Raw genomic sequence first — 7,022 nt, forward strand, 5'->3', positions numbered from 1 at the left:
ATAGGAGATAGAATAGATAGCTGGTTTATGGCCCAAGAAAAATGTGAATTCCTGGACAGCAGCAAAAATCATCACAAAGCACGAAATATAAAGTCAATGAAATACTAGAAAAATATACATACATACATATACGTGGGGAATAATAATAACTAGGTTAGTAACTCGGTAGTAACTAGGGTTAGTAACAGCATTTTCTGGGACATGGATACACATAAAATGAAAGATTTAGGAGAGAGGAGTCAGTTTATAACAGGAAGTCCCGCCAGCCTGTTAAAAACTATTACATCCTACTAAATCCCTTCCATTTATTGCATGAAGGCCTTTGTCCTGTTAGACTTTGGTGTCAATACACAGCTACACTTTAAAACTTTTCATTTGAGAATTGAATCAATTAAACATATAGATTGGAGATCTTCGTGATTAAGATGACCTTAAAGTTAAATGTTTATTATTAATTTACTCCCACTACCCCTCCATAGAGAGTGCCCCTTTTTTAAATGTTACAATGTACAATTAACGACCTAAAAGTGGAATGATTAACGTACACAGATGAAAGGGATTAGAATTTGTATTATTTAAGTGATTATGAAGCACGGAAACAGGATGTATGTGATTAATAGGAAATGGAAGAAACATGTTGAAACAATTGTGGCCCGTCCAACATCCAGATAGGGTAAGCTTCAGTAAGTTTGCTTACGCTAGAAATAGGAAATAGTGTGTAAAGGGTTGTGTGGTGCCCACTGTATTAAGGCAGAACATATCGTGTGTTTTCTTGCCTCCGTTTGCCTTACCCCCCGGATACAGTTTTGCTTGGAGATGTGTGTTCTGTTTGCTATGTTGACGTAGTGTCTCCCCTTAATGACAGCATATCCATTTCAACACGCACAACGCTTTCTAGCTCCGGTGTTATTATCTCTTGCCCTTTCTACCTGTTTTCTAATAATAAAGAATATTTAGCTGCTAGTGAGCTTTTCCAACGAGTGTGGTGTGATTGATTGTATTTTATTGTAGAATATTTGCTATTGATTGGAATTGAAGGAACTTTTTGAATGTGTCTTTTCCATGGTGCACCGTGTATCGCAGATTGTAGAAGATCTTTTATTATCCAGCTGTTGGAGCCATTTTCCCCTTTAGGGCTTTTTCTCTGTGTTAAGAGGATCTCAGCAAAACTCGCTGGCTGAAAACAGGATTCCTCAGTGTGCTTCTAGTCCCTCGCTTAGACACTAACAACCGACAAATTCCTGCTAATGGGGTTTCGGCTTTAGTCAGTGTGGAACGAAGGAGAACCATTTACAGGAGGGAGGAGGGGAGGATGAGAGAGGGGAGGTAGGAAGGGATGAATCAGGACCCGAAAGCTTAGTAGATTAGTTTAGAGGGAGGACCTCCAGTGGTCACCTGAGTACTACAAACCGTTCTCCATCTATTTCTGTCTTCTTTACTGCACTCTCTGTTCTCATACAACATCTTGAGTGTGGCGGGTTCCAATATCAATATCAAAGAGGTGGCGCTGGCCACACAAAGGACATCAAGCAAGAGCCTTCTCTGTAGAGCCTGGTCACTCCTATCCCCTTCCCTATCTCTCAACTCCCTATCTCACCCATCTCACTCCCTATCTCACTCCCTATTAACCCCATTGGACCAACCCGAATGTTTCCCCAAGTAGACCTTCTCCCGCCCCCTTTTTTTTTTTTAATTAGACATCTCTGTGACATCCACTCTGATTCCAATGAAGCAGGTAAAATCCTCCACAACAGCTCCATCGGCCATCTAGTGGAATGATAGCCTAGGCAGCTGGTGGCAGCTTCCTCTTCTCTGGGGGGGGGGGGGGGGGGGATGTTTCGTCCTCACCACTTACCATTAGAACCACATCATCTTCGCTTCCAACAACAACCACTATTTAATCCACTGTTGCTCAGTCTCTGTGTTGTTGAGTGAAGGAAAGGGATCAGGTGATTAGAAAGGCCCTCATAGTTCCCATAGTGGTCATCATGTTTTCTAACCTGCTTTCTTGATCTGACAACAGTCCAAACGAGCCAATAGAGTTCAACTGACACTGGATATGACTCAAAGAAGCAGCCAACAGAGACAGCGTGCTGATATTTGGCTTTTCCAGGAGAATGATGTTAGGAGAATGCGGTGGATGATTGCTGATGACTGATTGTCTGCTGCTCTCAGTGTTTACCGGATCAGCTCAATGAGGTGTGGACCCTGCTATTGAGTCAGAGTGTGAGGACAGAGAGGATGGCGTCCCTCCCCCTAAACGCCTAGTGGGGTACCATTACTCCAGACCAAAGCTGAGATTTGAGAGGACCCATCTCTAAAAACTGTCGCACCACTCAATCACTCCACCATCATCCTCATCACTTGCAACCATCACATCGCTGTGTGTGTTTGTGTTTTCAGCCCAGAGGGAGCGCATGGACCTGACTGGACCCAGACCCACCCTGGTTCTGGACCTGTACCCATCTGTGTTTCCTCTAGTGTACCAACTCAAAAAATTTCTTATCTATTTTAAACAAAAATGACAACACGTGGGTAGTTTTAATTTTTGTTTTGAGTACTTTAATGTATTGCAAGATGCCTTGACCCATGAACACATCATCTCCAATGCGGATGAACAAAACCAAGTAAATGTAGGACTCATTTCATTGTTGTCATTATGTGGTTGAATTGTGTCAGTAACACGTCCAAAATGTCGAGTAATTTAAAAAAAAGTTTTGCATTGTATCAACCATTTTAATTTAGATATTATTGCACAAAGTATTTTTCCTTAAATTACATTACTAACTTTAATAGACCGGAAGTACCGTATACCGTTACAACAAACGTCATTAAGCTTCTAACCACAGAGCAAAAATCAGTAAAGTTGCAGCGGGTGTCCCGATATCTACCTAAGGAAAGATGCCTAATAGTTTAAAGAAGACCTGGACCAACGGGCCACCAATCTCTAGTGGTCTATAGTTGGGACATTTGGGGAGCTTAACGTTAGCTAACGCTGATGGAACACAACGTGGATCAGAACAGGTTTTAGACAAATGTGAGTAGCTCCCACACTGTCGAGGCTACCCATCTATTTCTTCCATCTGAAGTCTCGTACATAGGATCCTAATCTACATAGATTACTATTCCACCATCAGGGTTCCCCCCCCCCCCCCCCCCCCCCCCAGCATCAATGTTCAAGCCTGTGCTGCACAGGCCCTGGAATACAGTCTTTAAAACATTCAAATTTAAATCCGAGATCATGATCATACACCATGTTTAACGAAAACGTCCTGATACACTATAAACTGTACAGTGTTATACACCACTGACAATTTTTGGTCTCAGTGTGGTGGGGGGTGCATTCCCACTGTTATCTTATTAGCTGTGGTTTCTCAGGATGGATCTGGGAAGAACTGGACCCAGCCTGTGTTGTCCATGAAGAGTGAGTCTATGGGTGAACCTATAGTCTTCAAGAGATGGATTGTCCACTCTTTTGATCAAGGTAGGATTTCAAACTGTCCCCAGCAACTATCAGGATAGTCCCTCTGATTCCTGTTAACAGCCAAACATCACTTCAGGACCTTTATCCTGTGTTTTTCCTCTGTAGTGGACAGACATATGTGATCTGAATTCCTTCCTGATTCCTCCCAGAGGGACAGGAGAGCTCAGAGGGTCCCAGGGTCAGTCTGCTCCATCCAGGCCATCGAAACCCACCGGGACTCCATCTTTATGGTCTGTACAGGACAACAACTACTTTTACATCTATTCGTGTCCAACATTGATCTGATTGTGCTTCCAGTGATTTCACTTTGATTTGGTCCGTTCATATAATCTTCTGTTCCCGCTGCTGGAGGATGACTTGCACTTTTTGTTCAGAACGATCTGAAGAAGTTCCACAATAGGGTCTGAGTCCACACCCAAAATGCTTAGAGAGTCAGTTGGATATGATAGGTTTTGGATGGTGAGGATGAAGAGCAAGGAGGACGCAGGCAGAGATGCATTTCTGAAGATCAACACACAGCACTTCTTGAGAAATGAAGCAGATAGCTGGCTGACCTCTGCAGAGCATAAAGGATTTCCCTACCACGGGTTATAGAATGCATATTTGAATAACTACAGTTCGGTGGGTAAACATAGGCAAACATAGACCCAAAACTCCAGTAGCCCCTTGTTCTATGCAAATCTGCAGTTTTGGAACTGGCTCTGAAATGTGCAAATCCCAACAAAGCCCTAGTTGACTTCACTCGTGGCCTGGACGCTTATTATATTAATAGTTTTATATATATAACCTTATTTGGCTCTATCTTTGGGTTAACTTTGTCACGGCCCAAAATTAACAGAGCTAAAGAACTACTGGTCTGAGACCACCTGGTCCTCTAATGCCCTCAAGTAATGGCAGACATTGGTTTTAGCCACAATGCTTTTGCAGTTTTTCAGTGATGTATAAAATGAACCACGGTCCTAAAACAGTGTTCCAGGCTTTACCGCAATACTTGGTGTCAACGCCATGTTGTGTGTACAGACAGGCTGGGTTTGTTTAATAAAAGCGCTTTGCTGAAACAATATGATAAATATATACCTCGCTGTGTTTGTTTGTGTGGTGGTTGGTGTGTGTTTGTGTGTGTTTCGCTTGTTGTAAACCAGCAATCAACACGCAGCTCATCTAAATGTTTATAGCATAACATACATTGTGTGCAAATGTTTTCCCCTTCCTCATTTCCGTTCCTTTCATGTTTGTCACACTTAAGTGTTTCGACATCAAACCAGATTTAAAGCAATAGGTCAAGGACAACACAAGTAAACAAAATGCAATTTTGTAAATGAAGGTGTTTATTATTAAAGGTGAAAAATCAAACCATCATGGCCCTGTGTGAAAAAGTTATTGCCCCCTAAACCTAAGTAACTGGTTGGGCCACCCTTATCAGCACACTGCAAACCAAGCGTTTTGCGATACGTTGCAATGAGGCTTGTTACAGCGGTCTGGAGGAATTTTGGCCCACTCATCTTTTGCAGAATGTCCTAATTCAGTTACATCGCGGGTTTTCGAGCTGACGGCCTTTTTTAAGGTCAACCACAACATCGTCAATAGATTTCAGGTCAGACTTTTGGCGAGTCCACTCCAAATCTTCATTTTGTTTTTTCTTTCATCGCCATTCGGGGTTGACTTGCTGGTGTGTTTAGGATCAGTTGTCCCTGCTGCAGAACCCACGTTCGGTTCAGCTGAGTAACACGAACAGATGTTCGGACATTCTCCTTCAGGATCTCGTGGTAGACAGCAGAAGTCATAGTTCCCTTTTTATCACGGGACAGTTCCGTCAGGATGGTCCTTAAGCTCAAACAGACCCCAGACCATCAACACTACCACCACCATCTTTTACCTGTTGGTATAATGTGCTTTTATTAAAGTGTCCGTGTGTCCTTCTATGCCAGATAGCTTGGCCCCACCTTCCAAAGAGTTCCACTTTTGTCTCATCGGTCCACAAATGTTGTCCCAAATCTTGGGGATTCATCAGGATGTGTTTGTTGTAAAATTGGATACGGCGTTTTGATGTTCTTTTTTGCTCAGGCAGTGGTTTTCTCCCTCCTTGAACTCTCCATGCAGGCCAATTTTTGCCCGTCTTTTCCTGCCTGGTGGAGGCCTGCACGCTGACCTTAACTTAGGCAAGTGAGGGCCTGCAGTTCTTTGGCGTTGTGTTGGGGTCTTTTTATGTACCTCGTGATGAGTCGTTCGCTGCGCTCTTGGGGGTAAGTTTTGGGCGGCCGGCCACTCCTGGGAAGTTCACACACTGGTTTCCATGTTCTTCGCCATGTTGGATAATTGGCTCTCACTGGTTCGCGGTTGTATTCCCAAGCTTTGGAATTGCTTTATACCCTTTTCCATACGGATAATCTCAATTACTTATTTCTCAATTGTTCCTGCCTTTTCTTTGGTCCTCGTCATGATGTTTAGCCTTTAAGGATCTTCTGGTGACGTACTGACTGGCGTCCAAGGCAGCATACCTATTTAATGATGCCTTGATTGTGACCAGGTTGTGGGCAATAAGTTCAGGTCCTGGTGTGCTAGAGGAAATGTGAGAAATTGAAAGGTGGAGTTGACCACAGTCTAAAGTAGTTTGTAACAATGGGGGCAATCACTTTGACCACAGGGCATGATGGTTTTGATTTTTTTTCACGGGGCTTAATAGGTGGCGGAGGGCAGGTCGTCGGTTTTCATTACAAATTGCATTTGGTGGGTACTTGGTTGTCCTTGACTATTGGTACCATACCGGTTGTGCATATCCAAACACTTAGTGTGACAAACATTCAAAGGACCGAACTGAGAAGGGGGCAAACATACTTTTTCCACACTTATATACCAAAGTATTGCCTGTACAGCCTGGAACACTGTATTTATGACCGTGGTTCATTTTAAATATCTCTGAAAAACTTCCAAACTGCAAAGCTTGCGGCTAAACCAATGTCTGACATCTACTTGACCTACATTAAGAGGACCAGGTGGTCTCAGACCAGTAGTCTGTAGCTATGTTAATTTTGGGGCGTGACAAAGGTAGAGACTAGAGCCAAATAAGGTTATATATATATAAAAATATTAATATAATAAGGTCCAGCCACCGAGTTGAAGTCAACTATTAGCTTTGTTGGGATTTGCCCATTTTCAGAGACAGTTTCAAATTGTCAGATTTGCATCAACAAGTGGTGTCTACTGGATTTTGAGGTTCTATGTTTGCCTATTTTACCCCCCAAACTGTTGTTATTCAACTATTTTGCATTCTATCACCCGTTTTAGGGAAATCCTCTTACTGCTCTGCAGACGGTCAGCCAGCTCCTCCTGATTCATTCTCCTCAGGAAGTGCTGTGTGATCTTCAGAAATGCTTCTCTGCTTCTCCTCCTCTGCTCTTCATCCTCACCATCCAACACCTCCTCATCCTCCCACTCTAAGCATTCTGGGTAATCTTGACTCAGAACCTTCTGGAACTTCTGCAGCTCGTTCTTCACAAAAGTGACGATGTCGTCCTCCAGCAGCTGGAACAGAAGATTA

The 7,022-nt window shown here is 43.1% G+C and overlaps 1 long non-coding RNA gene across 1 annotated transcript in view; it reads right to left on the minus strand.

The window, feature by feature from the left end:
- LOC116703005 (uncharacterized) overlaps window positions 1-7,001 on the minus strand; it is a 27,006-nt gene extending 20,005 nt beyond the window's left edge. Inside the window, exons 1-2 of the long non-coding RNA XR_004335306.1 lie at window positions 6,784-7,001; window positions 1,186-1,192 (exon numbers count right to left, since the gene is read on the minus strand). This is a non-coding gene — a long non-coding RNA (uncharacterized LOC116703005). The remainder of the gene's footprint in view (window positions 1-1,185; window positions 1,193-6,783) is intronic.
- Window positions 7,002-7,022: the final 21 nt, after the last annotated feature.

Source organism: Etheostoma spectabile, chromosome 15, assembly GCF_008692095.1.
Source record: "Etheostoma spectabile isolate EspeVRDwgs_2016 chromosome 15, UIUC_Espe_1.0, whole genome shotgun sequence".
Classification (NCBI taxonomy): domain Eukaryota; kingdom Metazoa; phylum Chordata; class Actinopteri; order Perciformes; family Percidae; genus Etheostoma; species Etheostoma spectabile.